This window comes from Macrosteles quadrilineatus, unplaced genomic scaffold (assembly GCF_028750875.1).
Source record: "Macrosteles quadrilineatus isolate MER2022 unplaced genomic scaffold, UCM_ALF_1.0 Scaffold_7__1_contigs__length_78375512, whole genome shotgun sequence".
Classification (NCBI taxonomy): Eukaryota; Metazoa; Arthropoda; class Insecta; order Hemiptera; family Cicadellidae; genus Macrosteles; species Macrosteles quadrilineatus.
The window spans coordinates 13,216,937-13,241,786 of NW_026542600.1; the positions used below are offsets into that span (position 1 = coordinate 13,216,937).

Genomic DNA, 24,850 nt, shown 5'->3' on the forward strand with positions numbered 1-24,850 from the left:
CACATCAAATTATTTTATATACATAGATCTTTTCAGTAAGATTATATATTTCAATATATATTTATCTATTCTGAATATATCTGAACATGAACATGTAACAACATGAACATGTAATCATTTCAGTTAAATGTATCATTTGTATTGGGTTTCTATGCAATAAGTAAACTTAAAGCACAATTTGAAGTTTTTGATTTACACATAATTAAATACATTAACATTATTTGCTTCTAATTGTAATGTTATTTTTATAATTGATGTTTTAAATGTTGATTTTTTAGCTGTGAAGACAGAAAATATTAGTAAACTAAATTGTTCTGCTCACAACAGTTTAGAAGTCAATATTAATGAATGAATTGAAATATAAATAAAAAAAACATACATCACTAAACATTATTATATTATTATATTATGATTATTTTAAATAAATGTATCACTTTCCAATAGAATGTACACTAATCGTACAAATAAGTTTATTTTTATGCTACTGCTCACATTCGTAAGTAAAAGAAGGAATTATATTAGAAACCAACTAAATCAATGGTGACTTGATATGTTTTATATTAAAATACAATGCCTCTATATTTAATCACAAAAGTATATCTTTTAGGATATAAATAAATGAACATATATAAAATTAATATATGAAACGAAATGAATATATAAACTTTCCAATATCATGAACACAAATCTCATTTATTGTCTGCTTTTGTTCACGTTTGTTGTACAATGTTGAATTATTTATTGTGTTTCGTATATGAGGTTTATGAAATTATGATTGAAAATATTACGCCTCTATAATAAACTAAGCATAGCTGTACAATAGTCAATTATATTAATGGATGCGGTTAATTTCAAATAAAATGTACCCTAAACTCTTATTATAATGTACCTGCATATGTTCGTTGTAGAAGAGTCAATAATATTTAAAACAGAGTAGAAAACCTAGTTGTGCTCAATTTAGAATTCGAAAGAGATATTTTATATTTTATTAATCGCGTTGCAAAAGAGAGCTCATAGTACACATAACTAACCGTATAGATAAATGTAGTTGATTAACAATAGCTAAACTAGACTCTTTTACTATCTGCAGCGCGCGTTGGTTGTACAAGAGTGGATGTGTCGTCAGCGCTCAATTGTCGTCTGCAAGGTCATTGCCACGTAACTACTATCAGCTGTGAGCTCAGCATCTCAGGCTGATTCACCCACCCCCACCCAGTCATCCCCTAACTCACACGAAGCTATCGATTGCCCCGCACTCATGACCGTCCGTCCCGCTTGTCACTTTCACTCCAATCTCTTCCCTGGAACCCGGAACTGAATCGGAATCAAGGTTTAGACCAGGGGATGTGTATAGTCGATATGGATAAAGCCAGCTGAAATGTGTGATGCTATGGAATATTTTAGTTGAAAAGTTATAGTAATTATTAATCGTTGTGTTTTAGATACAAGTAATTAATTAATTTAAAAGAAAATATGTGGTAAAAAGTTGACATACATGGTGGACTAGCTTTTAATACATTTGCTTCATTTCTTCATTGAAACAAATTACTAATAATTTGAATCGAATATATAAATATTTTACAGTAAACATTACTAATATACTTTGCGTCGTGGAAGTTAGTTATAATGAAACTTATTATTTGCTTCGATCAGCAATATTAATAGAGTAATTGTTTGGTAAACAAATAAAATAAGCGATCATTTGTTGATAAAGCATACGTGCACGAACTTTTATTATTCTTTTCTGTGCTATAATAATGTTTTCATCTAAATAGACAGTGAGGTGTTACAGTCAATTGTTACTTTAAAAAAACGGTTTAGATCTATTTGAATTGGTAATACTATTGTTTATTATATTTGTTTTGTAATTAACACGATGTTGTTAATATTAAACTTGATTAAGTTACTATTATTAAATTGGACTTTTCCAACATGTCTTGTGTTTAAAACTACACAACATTTCTGGATGTGGATCATCTTCTCTCATTATGAAATTAAAATTTGTATTCTTCATTAATCTTTATTGGCCCTCAAAAGGTGGCCCGTCACAAAAAAACTGCTTACTACAAACTACTATTTACAACCTATAATAATTGATTATGTTACGGATTTATTTCCATGCAGTGGCCATAATATGGACTCAGTTGCTTTACCAAAGGCACATTACACACATTAATGTTACTATCACGAAAATATTATTCACTAGTACAGTATATAATGAATGTATGGTGTGTTTCATAACACAATGTGTAGGGGTTGAAAGGCAACAATACTGTACTATCTGAACAGCCTACCATGAACTACTTTATTACCCAATCGTAGGTTATACCTCATCTCTGGAAGGGTCAATCTTTACTAGCGTTTGGAATGACTACTTACGATTTCTTACGATAGAGTGCGATTTTAGATGTTATTGAGAACACTCCGTTGACAATGTAATCTTTGGTTTCACGTTATTAGACGAACGCTAGCGTTTGGGACACTGGTAAGACGCATGGGTGAAATCATTCTACCTATGGTAAAACATGTCAATGAAATCTCCTATTGCATGAAACCTTTGGATTAAGTAAATTGTAAAGTGTTATAATGAGGTTGTATGTGATCTCAAATTACATATCAGCTTAAAATAAACTCTTATTCGGATCACACCCAATTTAAATAACACAGGCGTAATGAGTAACACAAAATAAATGTAGTTTTGTTTGGATTTCCTAAGACTGAGGAGATACGGGATGCTTCTTTCATCAATCCACTGTCATGTAGTCAGTGATTTCTGTCTTGTTAGATTTACTAGAAGGTCAAATTGTTTTAGTTAGTAGAGTTTTTTATATTTGATCTTGTGTACATTTCATTAAAAACTTGACTATTCCAATGCAATGTAATTTTGTAATTCTGGAATAAAGAACTTATGACTTATGACTTAATCCAATCTGACTAGTTCTTGAAGTGATACATGCGAATGTTGTTTTGCATAATTTTTCCTAAAAATGTCAAAAACAATGTTTCCTGGATGAAAGTAAATTAGTTTGCGAAAATACACCAATAGCAATATGATACGATAGACATAACAAACTAGACAACTTTACCTTGGCAAATTGGATGCATTTAGTCTGACAACCTAGGTTCGTTGAAAATGGCAAACCAGACACCTTTACCTTGGCAAACTGGATGTGTTAACCCTGACAAACTAGATAACTTTACCTAGGCAAACTAGATATCTTTACCTTGGCAAACTAAATACGTGTACCTTGCCAAAATAGATACTTTTACCGTTTTACCTAGGCAAATTAGATCATGTTCTCTGGCAAACTACATACGATAGCCTTGGAAAACTAACTTCAACTATGCAAAATAAGTATATTTCCCTTGAATTTTAAAGTTCGTTTATCACATTTCCAATAATACTGTCATTTCCTCTTTTGAGTTTGTCTTATATTTCATAATTGGGAGAGCTGTCATCCACATGAGCTAATGTCAAGTGACGACTCGTAGCCGAGATGATGGTTGTAGGGGGTGTAGGGTGTAGTAGAGCGGCCTGGTCGGTCAAAGGGCCACCAGGCTGGGGCCGGGGTTGCAAGAGGGTCCTCGAGGCCTCTTTACCTCACACGCTCGCTTGCCTCGAGTGAGGGGCCTGAGACCCACACGACTGTTTGCAAATTAGGGGCGGAAGCAAGCCCAAGAGTGCAACGACACTTTCCTGTACTGGTTTACCTTTTATATTTCACACGTGGAAGGTTTTGTAAGAGGGACACGTGTGTTAACAAACCATCGACAAAAGAATTGCTCACTGTTGGGATTTTATGTGGTCAATTTGTTGTTTTTTATGAAACATAGAAACACTATACCGGACCTATTTTATTAAATAAAATCAATTATGTCTTAGACGTCATTGTTGCGTTTTGAGACATATTATTATATATTTTATGATATATTTATGACAAGTTAATATTTTACTTGAAAACTTATAGTTATTGTATCTTTTTGACGTGTATTCCTCTTGAAGTTCAGAAATTAAATATAAAAATTTACAATTTATTCATTTATAATATCACAACTAATTGTATTGTTTTGTGTGTTTTACATAGCAGCTGTAAACCTAACTGCGTTAGATGTAACTTTTATACCAGATGCGTTGTTGAAACTTTAATGCTCATACTTTAGGTATGAAATTAGATTTTCTGTTGTGTTGTTACAACTGTAACACATACATGCAAGCCTAGCCTCTCAGATGAAAATACAAGAATAGTATATTTTCAAGCAAATTAAAGTAGTTTGTAATCAAATTGGCAAACTCATAATAATTCTTGTTCACAAAATATTTTTCATTTTGTGGGAGGAGTGAGCTGATAAAGTTTAGATAAGTTGAATCATAAATGTAATAATGAATGTATAGAATCAGATTTTTTACAATTTGTAAGGGTGGTAGCATGCATACTAATATATAATAACTCAATATGATTAGACTTTTGAGAAATGTTCGTTTCTTTATTAAGAACGTAATAATTAAAAAATAAATGTTAAGTTTATGTGGTGCTTTGACTGGGATTGAATTGATGAGCCACCTGGAAGTACTATGACTATAATTCAGACCCTATAATAGTCTGAAGCTTTTAACTATTTATCTTAAACATTAATTTGATTCTAGAAATACTTCCTTGAAAGAAAAAAAAAACTAGAATTTGCTTGTATTTTTAAGAAAATAGCTCTGATAACTAAACTGTAAACATGCCGCATGAGTATTATTTTGTAGTATCGCAGTTTTACACATTAAGTAGGGTTTTTCAAAAAGGTAGGTTAAAACAATTAACAATTTAAAGGGTTTAACAATACTAACATAGTAAAATTGTTATTGTTAAAAATGTCTCTTACGAGTATGCATTTGTTAAATGCATGCAAATTCATTCTCCTTTACTAATAAGGTGACAATACTAGTATGTTTTAGGGGAGCAAAGTTAACCTGGGTATATTTTGCATTTGATAATTGAACAGTAAAAAAAAAACTAGTTAACTGAGCAAAACTCGTAACATACAATATCAAAAGACAAAATCTCGCCAGACAAAAGAATGGATAAAAATAAATCGCAATATTATTGTTATAGAAGTACGCTTCAGTTGCCAAAATACAGAGCCATTAGTTTAGCTCCATATAATTAAAACTCATAACTTGTTTGGGAGTAAAACAAAGTTGTCTAAGTAGCCGGCACAGTTGTTTAAAAACTAATAAGGAGTTAATCTGAGGAATAAATTATTCTTAGATCCTGGCAACTGCTTAAGTTCTTCTCAAAAGTCTGTTGTTTGGATGTCTTGTGACCTTTAATCCGGCTTGCGCTTATTGCCATTACAAGTCCACTGTGCTCTGGTGATAATATCATTTAAACAATGGTGCCCTTGATTTTATTTTAAAGTGGAAAATTAAAAATTTATATTTCCTTATAGCTACAGTAATATTTCGCAAGTTGTAACACACAAATATCTGCAAATAAATTCCTGCGCTGTTTTTACTTTGTAACACTTGTTCCTTATACTTGTATACACTAGTTGCAACTTGCCGTAACTTTTGCTAGCAACATAAAAACAGAAGCAAATACCTCTTAGAAGCCAGACGAGGTTATGTAAGGTACGAGTAATGAATTCTGCAACAGACACACACACATAATGGTATCTTCCTAGTTAATAACCTTTTCGTCATAAATAATAATGAATTACCGTATTACTAATTTCTTGATTTAAATAACTATTTATTTTGTAGTGAAATCTATGCAAATGTTAATAAATAAATAAAATAAATAAAGCCAATAAACAAAAAAAGTAGTCGGAAATTTCCTTGGATATTTCGTTAGACCTACTCCTTAATACCGATACGTATCAAGGGAAGTACAAAAGGTTTACCCTTTATGCTTAAGTTAGACATTAAAAAGAAATATGCAATTTGTGTGTTATATTTACTGCAACAAATGTTTAATGAGAACTCGTGTGTGGTATCTAGGCATAGGTGAAAGAGTAGACGTTTGCAATATACAAACTATTCCGTACTCACCATTGTATAGAAAATTGTTCTATTTATAGAAACTAATTTAATTCTATAAAGAAATGTATTTTCCTTGCTGAACTCAATGGTGTTTCTGATTATTTATATTTGGTGTCCACTAAATCTCTAGTCATTGTAAGATTTTCATGCTATGTTATGGTTTGACATCACTGGATTTTAAGTAAACTAATATATTACTATAACTCATAAACTTAGCAAGATCTAATTAACATGTTATAATACTTAGATGTTGCACTTTATTGAAGGCATATACTGAGGTATACTTAATATACTAGATGTAAATAGGCTCAGAATATACAGGGTTTAAAATATATAAACAGGAATAATAGATAAATTTCACACCTTTATGTACTGTTTTGTTAACCTTAGTTAAGTGACATATGTCTTAGTTTTGAATTTCAAGATTTTAAATTAAAAATTATCAATGTAAACAAAACTTTACTACAGCCCAATATAAAAATTACACAAACAAATTCCATTCTAACTTATGAGGGACAAATTTATTCCATAGATTGGCACATTATATGATTAAATAAGTCGTCAATCTCGTCAAAATAATACAATTCATTTATCTTATCAGTTTTCAGTAAACAGCTAACAGGTTTGTACGTGTGCTACCTATTTTTGCACAAACGGAATTACCCTAGTAATAATTTCAAAACTTTTCATTCTTTCAATATTTCTTCGTCTCTACAAAGAATGAAACGGGTTAATGTTTAACAGCTAACGTAAGATATTATTAATTCGGTTAAAAAATCCTAAATGTGAAATATTTTATTTTACAGTAAATACCATGTAAACCATGTTTAACAGAAGGCAGTAACAATTATAGTGTACGGTTTAAACAACTTTAAAAGGTAAGGAAATGAAAAAAAGTAACTTCTTGAGTTCGCATTAAGAGACGTGTAAAAGCAATAAGAGTGTACAAACGTTTCTTTTAAAACCTTGGATTGGTTAATCCTAAGAATCCAAACGAGTTTTATACTCTTATAATCGCTTGTGTCATGAGCGTTTTGCTAGCAAACTTTACCCTAAGTCCTGTTTATGGAGTTTCTAGACTACCCTTAAGCACGTGCCGCTCATTTTATGCGATGTTTTAGCTCCTAATGACCGTGCAATAGTTATTTTACTTAAACCAGGTTTAATTGTCCCAAAAGATTTTAGTTTAACCTTAGATCGCAAAGAATACGTGAGCCATATACAAGCCATATAAAGTGATATATTTATTACACAGAATTGATGTTTTTGTATTAATTTAAATTCATAATCAAATGCAATATTTGAAATATTTGGGATTTATTTAGTTTGCATATACGTGCAGATCTCTTGGTTACTGCTATCCATTACGGGAGGTATGAGTGTATAGAAACATTTTATATGTGAGCCAGACGGAGCTACAACGATGACAGTAAACTTCGACATAGCTTTTATTATTACAAAAAATGAAGCCCTTATACTTGTTTGACTGGTATGTTGCTTACATAGAATAAATTCATTGGCATAGCGAACTTAAATATGAATTTGATCTCAAAATGGGATTTTATCCATATTTCTAATAAAATACTGGATAAAACTATCAATTAGCTAGCAAATTATACATACCTATGTAAAGTTTCCTCTTCCATTGGGTCATTTTAATAAAAAAATTAAGAGGAACTTTTAGCCTTTAAACTAGACTGGGTTGTGAAGTATAACAGAAAACTATATATTGCAATGGTAAATCAACTATAAAAATTGTCGCATATTCAGGGTATATATATATTTAGTAACTTTAATAAATATATTTTCAAAGTATATCTATTATCTTTGTATATCTATAATGGGAGCATAATTGGCAACAAAAACAACAGCATGAAAATAATGTATTGGTAAAATACCAAAAAGTGAAGACTTCTAGGATAATCTCCAACAGCTAAATACACAAATAATGTTTTTAAATTTCTTATTTTTTAAATATAAACGATAAACTGTTACTTTAATTCATAGGAAACTTGAACAATTCAAATGTTTTACAGGTCTGATTACTTTACAATACCATAAAAAATTTAGTAATTAGACTGCACTAACCATGACCAAATATTAAACTCTAAAAATAGTTTTTCATAAAATGAGATAATTCATATCTGTATATAAAACACATTTCTGTGAATTTAGCAAAACATGTGTGCAGAGACGGAGTAGCTAAAACCACAAACGTCGTTCCAATTGATCTCTTAATTTGACAATTAAACATTCAGAAATGTATTCATCAGCCTGGTAAATAATTTGTTTCTTACGCAAATTCTGCCGGTTTAATAAAGGACTTAATATAAAGTCTGTGCAAGTAAATAATCGCGTACTCTTGACAGTATTGTTTAAACGCGACTGCCGGTCGCGCCGTGAGGGGGCTGCTACGTGATGGTGGGGGCATGTTTGGGGGTAGAGTACGTGGGGGGGGGGTGCTTAGTGAGGCAGACTCCAGCTCTAAATAGATTTACTGCTTTTCCCAAGAAAGTTGCCAGTATTAAACCGTGCATTGCCAATAGCTACTTCTTCCTTTTCTTTATAAACGGCACCTCCTAGCCGAGCTTATACGTAAAGGGGGTTTTGCAATATTGACACATCACTTGGATTTTATCCATGTATTAACCGAGCTAAACATTGCCACTACCACTGTGACAGTTCTTTCCATTATACTACAGTCGTGGTTATAATAACACTAGTTGTTTACATCCCTTTTCATATATAGAACACTTCTCTTTTTCATTTGTTTAGATATCATTTTACATTACAATAAGCTAGATTACTTTGCTAAAAAAATACTACCCTGAAACACCTTTTAATGAATCTTAATTACTCATAATTATAGGTATTGAATTAAAATATAATTTTTCTATTTTCCATACTACTTACTTCATTTCATTTCATTCATCGTAGCCAAAATAGACCGATTTCCAGCTAAATGATTATCAACCATATACTATCAATAAATATTTAACTAGAATTACCACTCAAGTCAATTATAGTTCCAAACACAACCGTCTGCTAAGCGTGTGCCGTCACCACTAATGAGTTTTCTTCTTTTTCAGGAACGTTCTTTTATAGTAGTCTTTCTGATAGGCCTATACCTCTGTGTGTCTTCAAACTTTTATACTTTGTGAAGTTTTCGGTGCTATAGTAGTAGTTAGTGCTATATAGTGCCGTAGTGTTGGTTGGTTTGGTGAAGTGTTTTGTTACTCGGAGTACATTCAAGCCGCCAAAATTGAGGCGTACATTCAGCCGGGGGCGCCGGACACGCTCTACGATCCGGAAGGTAAGTTTACATTGTTAAGTGAAGATCAATACACTTTATATAGTATAAGATGTATGAGACGGAGAGGAAAATCAATGCTCACATGTGATTATGAGATAAACAGTTTTATAATGTTGAGAAGAGTTAAATGTTAGCACATATAGCGGAGTGAAATTTAAATGCTTACTTTTAGTCTTTACGTAATTACTACAACGAGAAGTGCAAAGGTTGATGTATTAAATGAGGCAAATCAATTTGTATTGTTGGGGGAGGATAAGCATGCAAACCTTATAGAGTAGAAGCAGTAGATAGAGTGAAACATCAATGCTCACTCTTTGTCAATTATACATATTTAATCATATATGTTACAATAGAGGGATACACCGCTACGTATTCAATTGAGACGATTGTAAACAAACAAGAAATTAGGGATTATTTTACATATAATGAAACTTTATAAATAAAACAATAATTTTGAAAATCTGCAAATGTTTTACAGACAACAAATTTATTGTGATATGTTAATTTATAATAATTAACTACTACTATATTATTCGGTAGATTGCCAATTCAATACGGAGGAATGCCAGTGAATATCTGTCCTTAACCATTAGAATGTAAATATTGGTCTTGGATAAAACGAAAAATAGCTTGTCCCAGTCGGTAACAAATATACAAGGTTTCGCAATCCAGGCTGTATCCATCCTCCACTTATAATCATATAAAAATACACCACATTATATTCCAGTCTCAACTATAGTTATATAGATATTTTTGATATATCGATATCTGTATAGAGGGTTTAACATTACTTCTGTATAGTGAGTTTAAAATGGTTCCTTCTTTACTTTATCTATGGTTTTAACACATAAGTCAACTACTCAATATTGTTGACTGAATTTAAAGTGGTAATAGGTAGTACTACTATAGTACTGATTGTCCTATTACAAATATAGACGTCATTTATAGGCTACCATTAGAATGGATTGGAATAGAATGGATGTAATAGTAACCATAAAAATGTGATTCGGATTCAACTATAAACTGTAGGTCCCTTATTAGCCATTAGCTGTATGGGCTATTAATAATTATTAACAGCTGTGTCTAAGGAATAAGTCGGCCTTAGTCACTAACAAGACTACAAGATCACGCCACTCATCCTACACTCAACTTCATTCATATTTGGGTTAAAATACCTACTTTCTATGGTCGCCATTTCATTGAAAAGTATTAAAGTATTAAGTTATAAAATTTAAAGATGGACTTATATGTAACTTTTTACAGAGAGTATATACGAGTACGTTTAATAACAATTTAAACATATAATTTACACTTGTACAGTAACTTTTTACATAAAACATGATACCGTTATCAGTTTACATTATTTCCTACTTATTTGTTGATGCTATCTTGGGGAAAATTAAAATAAAATATCTGATAACCAGAAAATCAAGTTTTGGAAACCCAAAAATATATAATGTATGTAAAATGTGTTCTTGATTTGAAAACATAAATCGTATATAAAAGCTGCTTATAAATCCATCGCTAGTTACGGTATTAATAAGATTTACAGCATTAAAAAACCTATTTTGGTCGTAGCTAAGGCAGTATAGCCATTCCGAGCCTGAGAAAGACGACTTCGGAGTTTAAAACACGTACACCGTTTGATTGCATAAGTTATAGTAAGCCTACGTGATATCTATGCTATATAGCCAGGCCCACTTCTCCATCCATCTTGGAATTTAATCTCAACTGGTATAAAAAATGTTACCTTAAAAGTGGGCATTATGGAAATAATAAACCTGTCCTTGAATAAAAACAGACATATAATTTAGACAATGTCCAAAATGTAATAAAGAAAATACGAGCATTGTCTGTGAATAATTAAGGTCTCCACGGAGTTTCGGTCAGAACTAATCAAGCTAGTTCAAATCTGAGACGAACTTAGATTTTCTTTCTCTATTCCCTCCATTCTAGCTTGTTACCACCCTTAGGAGACTGTAATCTGGTCATAGTATTGGAAAACTATGTGAAAGAAAATTTACGCTGTTGCCCAGTATGAATCACTATCTGTGGTTAGGTTTCTATAGAAGGGGGGGGGGGGTTCTATTCCTGGTGATTCATGTGGCCAGTTGACAGATTGGTATGCAGAAAAGTAGTCCGACGTGGTAAATGTGCATTAGTGGGTTGGCGAGTGCGTAGAAGCCCATACATATTTGCAAAACAATACCAGAATCGAGTGTCCATCAGTTTCCATCATGACAATGATGGAATTTGAGAAAATTTATCTTGTAGATATGTGCGATTAAGACTTTAGGGTTAACTGTAGGTTTTTCATAGTCTTACATAGTCGTCCCATTTCGGAAATTGCTATAGTTCTGGCACGCCATAATCCGCATGCAAAATTACCGTAATTTTGGGCAAATTAGACTGATCCACAAGAGCCATCACCATGGATAATATCGTGGAAATGTTAAATATTGTATCAAAAACTGCATTTACTCTTCGCATATTTTCTACGTCTAAATAATCAACCACATTCATGTCTGTCAGCTGGTGATTTACAATAGCATTTGACGACTGAGAGCGCAGAATCTTAAAAAAAATCTAATACTTTGGCAAGACTAATCGTTCCACAAGGGTGGTAACCGTAGTAGATGAAGTAAAGAACAAAATCTTGGCCTCAGATTTAAACTTGGCTGTGACGGAGCTCCATGGAGACCAAAATTTTACGGATAGCCTTCTAGTGTCATAATTGATAAACTGCAAATAATCAATACACACATCCCTAGTATATTACTTTATATCAAGAAGTTGTAAATTATTCAAGAGGTTAGTGTTCTTATTTAACCTTGAATTTTCTGACCAAGTGAGCTTCGGACCTGTTTGTGGTATCAAAGCAAGGGATGAGCCGGTAAAGTAGAATGATAGGACAATTAAATGTTCTTGTAGAGACAATATTTAGTTGGCCAATTTTAGTCAAGTCGGTTGCGTTAGTTTGAAATATCTATGTACAAAAAAGTTTTAACTATACGATTCACCCATTGAAATTACTAATAAAAAATAGACATTACAAACGTAAATTGTATACAATCTAGAACCCGTAATTATATCCAAATACGTTATTATTAAGGACCGAGTATAGGATTCACACAGCCACTATTTACACAACGGTTAGGTTAAGGAAATTGGAGTTCAGGTAGAAAACGTAAACACCATTCCAAAAATAGCAATAATTTATAAAACATTGAATTCACATTTTTAACTGCCTTGGCAAATTTTAATTCTCTATATGACAATGCAGTGTAGTTGTCCAACCTATATGTATGTTTAATATATTTCAAACATTTTATTTAGATTTTTCAATACAATTATTTATTGGAGTTCGATTAAAGAATCACCACATGGCCACTAGATGGGTATAAAGATAAGAGAGAGTTAGATTGACATGGGCGAGCAACGCGGCGCCGATGGTTTATGGGGACAACTACCAATTTCGTCAACGGTTGTATTAGGGTCGCCCCAACAAAATTGCTGAACATTGATTTTATCATTGTGCAAACGTAAAATGTCGTCAATAAAATTTTGATTTGACTGGTGATTAAAATTGTTTTTGGAATTGCAATTGTTTTTGAAATTGCGATGATTATATTGTTTATGTTTTAATAGTGTTGATTGTTTATGCTTTTGTGGCAATGGAAATTGTATATTATGGTTTTGGAAAAATAAACGTTATACTGATTAAAATAAATATTATTAATTGTAAACACAATTTGAAAGTAATGATAAAATGTCAATAATTGTTGTATTCATTTCTGACCATTCACATTTAACAATGGTGATTATTTCTTATTATTGGCTCAAATCGTGCTAAATGTGTACGGAAACTGGATTAACTATTTTCTCATGTTAACTGAGCTGGGTGCTTTATAAATAGAATAGAATAGAATAGACTTTACTTTATTACTATTAAATAATAGTAATACTACACATGTTTAAACCCTTAGACCAACAACACTAATGTTTAAGAATTAATCAAACCATTGGTGTTTTTTTAAGGGAGCTACTGAATATATTGTAGACATTTTACCAATCCGCATGTGCGCCTGCAGATTTTTGGTTTTTAGAAGGACGAGAAATATTGAGTACATTTTAATACACTTAACCTGAGGTGAGGTTTAATGTACTTAGAAGTATTACAAATATAAATGACACAATCTTATAGTAACAGACATTTCAGTTTCTTCCAATAGCTTTTAAGTTGACAATGGTCTATGTGTTCGCTGGTCTATACATTGTGATAAGCATTAGGCCTATACATTAGCTATTGATATATGCATAGATAGTTTATACGTATAAGACTAGGAAAAAGGTTATATGAAAAAAACTTTGAATTAATTACTTTGACTGTTGCTTGATGCTTGTTAAAAAAGTAAAAACGTGATATACAATTTAAAATGATAAGAACACAACAAAACCAACGAGTAAAATGATTAAAACAAATCGAAACGTTTTTTGTTACAATGTAATACCATTCCCTCTTTCCTCTTGATTAATTTTACTTTACAAGAATGTTACAAGTTTTCCGGGGCATGACCAATTTTGTAAATGTTTATGAAATAATTGATTTCCTTTGTTACTGAAATTATGCGATATCTAAATGTGATACTGAATGAAATATTGAGACTTAATTAAAATAATTGCACGGTAAAATAATGCTTCAATACACTAATTATATTTATTTTGGGTTACTTTCTTGTATGTTACTGTCCGATTTAAGTGTTCCATGATTTTTGTTTTGAAGCCCGCATCCCTTACGCCAAATGTTGAACACCCCCATGACAATTGTCTTAGTTCCTTTGTGTAGACATTTTTAAAGATTCTTACTTTAACCCGAGAGTTCCAGGCACTCAATTGAATTTCTTTTTTTTTATTTTGGTTAAGGTATTTAAGTGTAAGAATAAAAGATGTTGACCAAGTGGTTGATGGTACAGTTGAATCACCAGTCAGATTGAAACAAATAATTTTTAACTAGTAATCAGGCTTTTACATACAGGTATATATTGATAAACAAATAATGTTTAATGAAAAAAATAATTAATTATGGAATTTTTTTTTAATATTTATGTTTTCATGGATATTTTCTATCCACAAGTATTTCACGTTATCAATCATTCTTATGTGTCGTACATTCTTTATACATATTTTGTTAGCAAAGCAAAATATCTGCATACTATAATACATGATTCATAAAATGAAAAATATAATTGTTTTCCAATTTAATTTAGGTATAAAGCAGTAACGGAAGACTGCGAAGTCTTTCTTATAGGAAAATTTACTAACATGTCAAAACTGTGAAAACATGGTCATAAAAACCTGTTTTGTACTCACGGTAACGGAAAACATGCACAATTAATTATCCCTCAAATAAAATAAACTTACCATCATCAAAGATTATATAAAGTTCAATTTATTATTTATAGGTTTATTAAATATATTTCTTAAAAACTATAAAAGAGGCTATAAATTTTATGAGAATATCTGAATTCATCCCCTCTTTTCAACTACCACAAGGTTTCACTTAAAGACAGAGCAGCAGATACATGTGGGCCTCCCCCCTCGTCGTACCCCCCTCCTTTGCCCCCCAAGTGAGGGGTAATGAGTCCTTCTTGTGACACAATCAGCCACCGTACCCTTGATGATGTCTGACATGCATCTAACGAACAGCCGGCATCATCCTGCTGCGACTATCATGTAGTTGAATCTACAATCTACAATTGAATACATAGACTCGTGTAATTTTGACTTTGAAAAACCATTTATATGTTAAAATTAAGTGACACTTCTACAAAGAATATCGTAGTTTAACATAATGCTGTATTTATTTTATCAGTAAACAGAGACAAGAATACTATAAGTAGGTAATGCAGTTGAGCAAGTGACAAATTTACAATAAATATAATTAAAATTCATTTTTAGCCCCTGAGCTGTGGTGTAGATAAAAATTGGGTTTACCTTTCGTCTACATCTCAATAAGTTGTAACTTGCGTTACGGTCGTTTCGGCATTAGCCATCATCAGACATCTTCGGCTGAAGCAGCGTCGTCACAGTAGAAACACATAACACATCAATAACTAAAGAACTAAATATAATCAAGCACATAGCATCATCAAATGGCTACGACAATAATATGTTTGACATATTATTAAGTAAGAAGAAGAAGAATAATACAAATTCTAAAGATGTTCAACAACAGAAGAGGTATGTGTGTGTAAAATACTCATATTCAATTCAATACACACTTAAAAAAGAATTGAAATAACATGATATTGAATTAGCGTTTAAGACAGACAACAAGACAATTAACGTGTCGGATAGTATAATTGACAAAAGTGAGAAGTCAGGTGTGTGCAAAATTAAATATGCAAGTTGCTCCAGGTTTTACATAGGAAAAACTGGACATACATTCGGAACTAGATACAAAGGACATCGTCCATGCCCAAGAACCGACCAACAAAAATCCTCTTTTGCACAACATCTGGTTCATGAAAATCATGACATGTATAATCTGAACACTGGCCTAGAGATACTCCACACAAGTAAGAAAGGAAATAAACTGGATACACTCGAAGAATATGAAATTTACAGAGCTTTTAAAGAAAATAGTTTAGATGACACAATTTTAAATGACAAACTGAAATACAAATCACACTTCATATTCAATAGTATTTAAACCAGGATCGTGCAAAAACACTTCGATATACTGAATTGTTTGTTTTTTAAGCTCTTTAAAATGGTCTAGAGAGAAATTGGGAAATTTTGAAGGTCAAAAATTAGAAAAATGAACTTTTACCCCATAAAACCCCCCGTAAAATGCCGTTCCCATGGTCCGATTATGGTGGTTCGCGAACTCATTCAAGTTTACCCCGCCTAACACCTTCAAACCAAATTTCATCAAAATACTTAAGTTACTGCGTTTAATGACACCTATATATACATATATATCTGTATATATATACATATATATAAATTTTAACGATAATTGTTTTTGGCCTCTGGAGCCATGAAAATTAAAAATTTTATCGGTCCCGGGCCTAGGTCTTACCAAGCCACCGAAAGTAAGTTACTTTCCTTTAGGGAAATTCGTTAAAAGACTGCATTCTTGTAACTTTGAAGAAGAAATCCAAACATATATTTAGTAAGTAGGAACAATTAAAATATTGCATAGTAGTTACTTTTTTTATCATGACAATTAATGTATTTTACATTATGGTATGACAATTAATTTGTATTTATAGGTCATTATACACAGCATTTAAAATTTGTTTGTTATGAGGGACTATAATTGGACAAACTATGGCGTGAAACATTTAATATCCCTAGCTAATAATCTCATTGATGTCAACTAGGTGTTTGAAACTAAAATGGCATCCATGGATGTTGAGCATAACAACATTTATGTTAAAAATAATTTCGTTATCTATTGTTGGTTTTTGATTGCTTTTAAAGCTAACAGGCTATGCATGAAGGGTGGGCATAAATCGCTATCCCCAGAATGAGTTCTACAACTCCATCTAAACAATGATTTTTGTATCCTAGTCGTTTGACGGACATTGATATTTACTGTAATATCTGTTATAGAATTAAAGGAAACTCAAATTAAATAAAATTAAATTAAATTAATTATTTAATTAAATTAAATTGTTGTTATTGATTTGAAGGAAACTCAAATACAGTAAAATACTTTGTTCAGTTTTTGTATTTACTATTGTCAGTTGATTTTGAATTAAATCTGCCTTGCATCAAATGTATTAGTACCGATATGTAGGATATGTAGGATGTAGTACCGATATGTGGTCACCTTTTCCCACCACTTAGACGAATAGGAGCCACTCCAGTGTAATTTTTTTATTTGTCAATTAAAAAACCAATTTTTAATCACTATATAGTTTTACATATAACTTCCTGTGGTTGTAATCTAACTGATTCAATTTATAAAAAATAACACGGTACCACTCATAGTGCCAAGGGTTAGAAAACAAAGTAATAAAATACGTTAATTTAAAAAATGTTAATGCCTTTTCCATATACTGAATAAACTTCGTGTACTGTAAACCAACATATAATCTGTAAAATATTACAATTTCCAATATATATGACACTGAATTATACAGGGTGTCCCGTAACTCTCTGGACATATGTATATAGCGTTATTCCTTAGGTCAAGACAAACACATTTCGCCATAGGAACATGGGTCTGTGGTGCCTAGTTTTCCGTCTGTCTGTATGTATGTGTTTTTTACAACAACAACAAAAACTAATAACTCCTAAACTGTTTGAGATACAGTGTTGATATTTTGCAAACATGTTTATCTTATTAAGACCTATTATCGATATCAATTATACTAAAAGATCATTAACTGTTTCAAAATGGCAGCCGTTTAAAATATTTGATGCCAAATTTCATGAAAACCGTTAACTTTAAAATAATGACATGAGACAAAAAAGTTATTAAATTTCATGTAGTTTTCACTGATACCTTAGTTGTCAAGATTGGATAAATAATAACAGAGAAACGTGTTATTTTCGTAATATATGACCACTTTTCTCCATTTAAACCATGTAAAAGGAGTATTAGCATTGTTTAAATGGAGAAAAGTGGTCACCACCTATGGAATAACGCTATATACATATGTCCAGAGAGTTACGGGACACCCTGTATAATTGCATTGCCTTAGACCAAGTGTTGGTTTCGATTATGTGTTTCTTAACATTTGAAATTAGAACACTGTAAAAAAAAATCAGCTAGTGTATTAAGGAAAACCTAAATCTCAAAACAGGACGCTCCTTATACCTTGTGCACAGATTAAATGAAAGAACATCGGATTAACAACTTCTTTTAAACATTGCCCATTGTAATGGTATTGTCAAATTGTAAACGAAATCCCCATAATGACAGATATTGATACTGTATGAATTCAAGAAACAGAAAAAATTACACTGCAGAGTACAGTTCATTGGTTTTGATTGGTAATTTTTAACAAGTTAAATAGGTGAAACTATCAATGTATTTAATGCAACATGACAGCTCAAACATTAAAACCAGAAGTTTGTATTGTTACTAATTACTTTAAATGAAGAAAAGTAAGTCTAGGTACGTATTTAATCTGAATATAGATACAGGGTGTAGAGTGGAGCGTAGGTAGGCGAAACGTGTAGATGTTTTTTTTAGCCAGGTCTATTTATTAAAATCTCTATAATCAAGGACGCCATTTTTTAGCCACCAAAAAGCTACTGACGTTTCAAAGGACCTAACCAGTGGCGATATCTTAACCATCAGGTGAACACTGAACAAATTATCTCTCCTCACGAATTTTTAAAATTACGAAATTAATAATAACAGTAATTATCTAGTAGGTAATCAACATAATAGATATATCGTAAAGCATTATGGCAAAAAATTTTACCTTTTTTTAGAAGGCAATTCACGTATATTCTTATTTCACTTTGATGTTTTTGGTTTTAGAAATAGTAACCTTACAAGTGATTTTCTACGCTTGGTGAAGCACAGAGCCTTGCACGTGGTCTCCACACTAACAATAGAGAATTGTATATAAACCCCACTATTATAGCTGGAACAGATTATGGTTTGCGCCAGTTAACTTCTCTGTAGGATGTTCATGGGACGTAACATTTATGGAACAGAACTTCTTTAGCTGTACGTTCGCTTTGACAGATATTTCTGCTAGTTTCAACGACGTTTGTTAGGTTGTTGATAGTTTACATAGTCTAGATCAACAGTAAAACTGCAGCATGCATACTTTTATCATGTTATTTTGTTATTTAGAATTCGAAAGATGTATATAATTTTTGTATATCCAAACAGGTAACATCGTTACACTTAGAATAAATAGGATAGTTAGGACTTTCTCAATATTCTTTTCACATCAACTATTCATTTTCCTATCATTTTATTGCGTATTTTCATATCAACGCACCTTATCCGGATTGTTTCAAAATAAAAAAGCTGATTTTATATGTTTATTTTGAAAAATGTTAACCAGACATAAAACATTGTGTAAAGCAAAGAATAAATTTTCATTGTTGTACTATCTTATTTCCTATTATTATAAAATTGGTTTATTTTTATTACATTCTTGTAAAATGCTGTAACTTCTCAAGGAACACCTTTTGGTATTTTGGTGAACGAAAGTTTTGACAAGAATTCAAAAAGCGGCCACCTTGGCCCGAAGGAATTTATCACTAGCATTGAACTTTCGAAAAAAAAAAAAAACCATCACAAGACGATCTCAATAATCAGGAAAAGTGTCTGAAAAGGCTGTAATGAAACATAAAAAAATAATGTGTTGGGAAATGATAGTGTGCCATCAGCTGAAGCGACAGTGAAACTTATTTTTTTTATCCAATGACGTAAAGATCATGCTTCGTAAATTAATAGATTTAAAGTAATACACATTCAAATTATGCTAATTTTGAAACATCCTGCATATTATTTTACTTATATACCACGTAATTGTATACAACTAGGAACATTTCAAACTTAAAAGTTCAGGATAACGTTTTTTCACTCATTGAGTGAGTGTTTTTCTTTTGCTGTAAACAGAGGACACATTATTGACGCTTCGTTTATAATTCAGACCCTTTTAGTTTACGTTTACAAAATCAGAGTGCATACAGTTTATCTAAATAGACAAACAAAAGCAAATAGCTTTAAGCCCTATCAACTATTAACTATTGAGTTATACCAGCGGTCGAGTTACCTATGTTGTTGCTCAAGACTTATGCTATATGCAAGCCAAGATACAGGTATGGCTTAGAAACCTCTTTACAGAATTAGGTTAACTACTATTTGAGTTTCAACTTTAAAGTTTTAATGCAACTTAGTAAGCAAACACTGAGATTTTTTCCCAATGAGTAAACTAAAAAGGGTTTTGTGTATAAAGCTTTTAGAATATTCTTTGAGGTAATTTGAAATAGAAGGTCCTTAAACAAATTTAAGAACAAAGTAAAATACACCTGTCAAAAACACTCTTACTAAATAAATTTACAGTATGGATTTGAATTTTCGTCAGAAGTATGTTTACACCCACACCTTCACCTGAGAAAAGTTTATCATCCTTCAGAAGTAATTAGATTTCTAGCAAAGGGGTTTCTGTTGGAAATGTTGAAAATCACCATTTAATCGAAGAGTTAAACCAAAATTTCATGTTCCACAAACAATGAATCTCCAATCAAATCAGAGTTAACCATAAAAATTATGGCAAGGAAGGTAACATAGAGACTATTTAATATCTAAGTTACTAATAAGTATAGTAATGTGTTGTCAGAAATTTTAGTCACCGTTAATTTAAAGATCAATAGTGATAAAGGTTTCAGAAAATATTAAACCTTTTTTTGGGAAATCAACCAAAAGTATCATTTTGTGGTACAAATTTCCCTAAAACGCCGTTATCTCGAGGTTTGTATGGGGTGTTAAACCCCATTTTGATATGCACGCTGCTGTGCACTTTTTAATAGAATCATAATATAAGATGTACAGTTTAAAAATATTATTGCGAAAATATTTATAAACATATTTAAACATATTTTTCTCGTGAGGACACTTAAGAAACGGTACAATAGTTTCAGGCCTACGTTTTAATATGAATAATTCGATAACTACCTCTGCCGTGTACAGTAATTTGAAAATTGTTTACAAAGGAAACCTTCCAAAAACAAAAGAAAGAATTTTTGATTTGATGGTTTTGTGTTTTCAGAATAAAGATTACCCTTTGAATATTACAGAAAATCGAGTGCAGTATATCCAAAGCCTTGAGGTGGTTACGGGCTATTTGACTAGATCAAGCTAGGTTTTGTTGCATTAGCTAGAATAAACACCATCTGAAAACCAATACTACTTCTAGGTAAAGAGAAGCAAATCCTTTATATAGGTTACATCCATCGACGATCTCAGTGTTGTATGCTTTTTTAATACTGTTATCAATAATATTTTTAGATCATTTATAGCAATCAATTGAAATCATGGGCTATGTGAGCAAGAAACGGTGATCATAATTCAATATCCCTTCTTGTTCTGTTAAATCTTCAAAAGAGTGCGAGCTAAAGTAGTAGTATAACGTGGATCCCGGGTTTAAATCCCGCTAATCCCCAATGGTCTTTAGCTACCTTATAATACCGTAACATTATTACTAAGCATAGACTAAAGTAAAGTGTAAAATACCCCCGGTATAAAAGGTAGTTCCAATGTAAAAGGCCATAAATAAAAAAGTATGCATTTTGGATAAAACGTCTAATTGCATTATATTGTATTCTCAATCTGCAATCATTTCATCCATCCAAGGCTATTATGGTAACATGAACGTCCATGAACACTACTTCTGTCCCAGTATGATACACACACGTGCACATAAACACACACACACACACACACACACACACACACACAAAGGGCAATGAGACGAAGCTGTGTTAACGTGCTTGCACCATAACATGATGTTATTGAAGCCTAGGATTAGACCAGCCAACAGCAACGGACGTTGTGTCGAGGTGAACTCATCCAACCTAACCGCACACATTCTGTCACCAACCGCTCAACAATATCATCACACCTGTTTTGTATCATCTATATAATAAAATTACTTTTAGCAAACTCGTACATAACAGTTCAACACTAACACAAAACGTCCTTTGGATTTATAAAAAAAATAACAACATCCAGGCAGAGACTACAATGTCATTAGAATATTGGGTTTCATATGACCAAAACTTGGCTGTATATTTAGTTGTAAATTGTGTAGCCCTTGGGTACACATATTTACCCAAATATAAACATCACATCAATATGGACCATTCTTATTTTTTGGTTAGTAAATTTTAATGATGCTGCTAGTTGATGTTGTCCTTTACAGACTATGCTACTGTCGGACTTTTCTTTTTTTTAATTTTGTATTTTCAAACGATATAGTTCATATGGACGAAATGAGGTCTATAGTGTACGTAAGCTACCATTTTGGTCTCATTAAAAGGTGTGTGTGTGTAAAAGAACCATGATTTAATGTTGGATCAGTTAAAATAAGATCTTTAACTCGTTAAACTAACAAAACTTTAACTTAATAACACTCATACATTAATCTATTTAAATTTCCAAAACATACTCATCTTAATAATCTTATTTTTTACGTCTTGATCACAAATGAAAGGTACAACTGGAATATTCTCTTATTTTCAAATAAAGAATTATAAAACTCCGATATTCCCATCCATACAATTTTTAAACAACACCACATTTTTAATGTAATTAGCGAATATTTATTTATGATGGTGTCAAATATTTTACTCAAATACTCCCATTTCAGGAGGGGGGAGGTGAGGTGAGGTATCTTTCTGTCAATAGTTGCCTCCATTGTTTTACTTGTTAATATACTTAGATAAATCTAAGAAGAGAGTTTTCTTTTTATGGAAAGCTACTTGACCGATCAGGTGACGATAACAATAAAGCTAACACATGAAAGTATCAAATACATGTATTTAAAATTATAATAAATATCATACAAAAACCTAATCGAATGTGCTTAGTTGGCCTTCACAACGAAAAAACAGTCAAAAAGGTATTCCAAAATCAGTGAGACAACATCCTCTTGGTACGATGTCCCCATTTTAAGGCATTCCAAAATCAGTGAGACAACATCCACTTGGTACGATGTCCCCATTTTAAGGCATTCCAAAATCAGTGAGACAACATCCACTTGGTACGATGTCCCCATTTTAAGGCATTCCAAAATCAGTGAGACAACATCCACTTGGTACGATGTCACCATTTTAAGGCATTCCAAAATCAGTGAGGCAACATCCACTTGGTACGATGTCCCCATTTTAAGGCATTCCAAAATCAGTGAGGCAACATCCACTTGGTACGATGTCCCCATTTTAAGACCAATATTATTGATACCTGTATGTGTTTTTATGTTTATAGTAGGTTTTATTAAATATTTTAGAGCATTATTAATTACGATAGAGCAAAGTAGCCCTTTTTTCAAACGAGGGAAAAATGTTGCCGAACAACATTGTTGCAAAGTAATATTGTTGTAGTCTTTAATAATTGTTACTCCACCGCTATGCCTGCATTTTGTTTGCTTATGTTATTGTTGGGGGTAAGCATATTAGTGAGCAAAGAAGTAGGCTAGGAGAAACCAACTGCTTTACAAACTATGCCATTTCGTAAATCCAACAGTTGTATTATGAAATGACATAGTCTGTAAAGCAGTTACTGTAGTCAAAATGTGTGAATCGAATTTATCAATTTGTATTTTCATTATACACACCAATAATTTCATTACATTGCGATAAATCATTGACAAAATCATGTTCAGCAATTATATAACGCAAATGTTTAACTTTCATTACTAGCAACCACTGCATTGTGAACGAATGTATTATGGGATCGGAATTGTAGGGGTAGAAAGTGCGAACCAGCGCGGCATTGAACCGTTCATACGAGCAGAGCGACGGGCGAACCAGTGAGAGGGTGGGACAGAGCCGGGCTCAATGACAATTTATGAAGCTATTCGTCATGTGCAAACATTGACTGAACGTGAGTTAAATAAAGTTCCGTCTATGCTAACCAGTCGAAAAAGTCCCGATTCTTGCTTACACTATCAACGAATATTGATTGTAAAAAATTTTTGATCGAAGGTTTGCAACCGGTGTGGAAATGATTTAATTGCGATTGTTTGGTGCATAGTTATATGTTTAGTACTGCTTTGGATTTTTGTAGTATTTTTGATGAAAATATGTTTCAGTAGTGTCATAATGCTATTATAAACTGCATTGACTAAGATTAACAAGTCATTAACACCTAGTTGCTGAATACGGTATTTCATCACAAGTGCTTACATAAACTCTTTTCGATAAGCGTTAAAGTTTCAAGAGTCAAGAAGACAATTTTTCGCGTGTTATGAATCATATTCTTTGTGTTGCATTCGCATTCTTTATGCAAAATAATTTACAGCAGTAACGTTTGATTATTTAAACTTTATAGGTTGACTTCCAGGATTGCTTCGATTTTGTTTTGCTACTATAAATAAACATGTTACCGAGGTATTATTCTTTACAATCTAGATGTTTAAGATGTTGTTTAGATGTGTTCTAGATGTTGTTGTGGTTACACATCGTATGACCTTTAGCTTAAAGTTTTTCAACCAAGCGATGAAATGGACTACTCACGCTTTACAACACATGTTTTGCAAACAACCAATTTCATTTGAGTATGATGATGAAAGATTATGTTAAACCACCTCGTTCGCTAATCGCCATGCAGTGGGAAGTCATGTCATAGAAGGTGTACCTTAACATCAGTTACAGAACTTTAAACGTTAGGGTGTTTACAAACTAGTTACAAGTCAGCGGAAGTTAACAAATTCAAAAGATAATTGATGCTGTAAGTACTGTATAATATATTATACAATGATACTAATGATACTAATGATATAATTATTATATATTATAATATA

At 31.9% G+C, this 24,850-nt stretch overlaps 1 long non-coding RNA gene across 1 annotated transcript in view; it reads left to right on the top strand.

Moving 5' to 3' along the window:
* The window catches only part of LOC128998889 (uncharacterized), a 222,083-nt gene that overhangs the window by 32,231 nt on the left and 165,002 nt on the right, over positions 1-24,850 (top strand). Inside the window, exon 2 of the long non-coding RNA XR_008491233.1 lies at positions 9,118-9,341. This is a non-coding gene — a long non-coding RNA (uncharacterized LOC128998889). The remainder of the gene's footprint in view (positions 1-9,117; positions 9,342-24,850) is intronic.